Source organism: Diaphorina citri, unplaced genomic scaffold (genome assembly GCF_000475195.1).
Source record: "Diaphorina citri unplaced genomic scaffold, Diaci psyllid genome assembly version 1.1 scaffold141010, whole genome shotgun sequence".
NCBI classification, from domain to species: Eukaryota; Metazoa; Arthropoda; class Insecta; order Hemiptera; family Psyllidae; genus Diaphorina; species Diaphorina citri.
This window is the reverse complement of record NW_007517931.1, coordinates 1-237: the sequence shown is the minus strand read 5'-3', so window position 1 is coordinate 237 and position 237 is coordinate 1. Positions and strand designations below refer to the sequence as shown.

The following is a 237-nucleotide window of genomic DNA, read 5'->3' as shown; positions in this document are numbered from 1 at the left end:
AAGGCACTGCCGAGATTCGAACTCGGGATCTCCTGTTTACTAGACAGGCGCTTTAACCAACTAAGCCACAGCGCCTGTAACTAATGAGAGTAATCAATAGCAGATAAAAATAAATTACCAAGTAGGTGGGTAGAGTAGGTAGGTACCTACCGATTAAAAACACCATATTTCTAAAATAAATTATTTGCTGGGAACTGGGTAAATACTCGTGATAGTGCGGTTCTCATTATTCCAAAA

At 39.7% G+C, this 237-nt stretch overlaps 1 non-coding gene across 1 annotated transcript; it reads right to left on the bottom strand.

Annotated features, from left to right (window-relative positions):
- Position 1: 1 nt before the first annotated feature.
- Trnat-agu lies at positions 2 to 75 on the bottom strand. Its single transcript has one exon. It is a non-coding gene; the product is annotated as a tRNA-Thr (tRNA).
- Between the last annotated feature and the right edge of the window lie 162 nt (positions 76 to 237).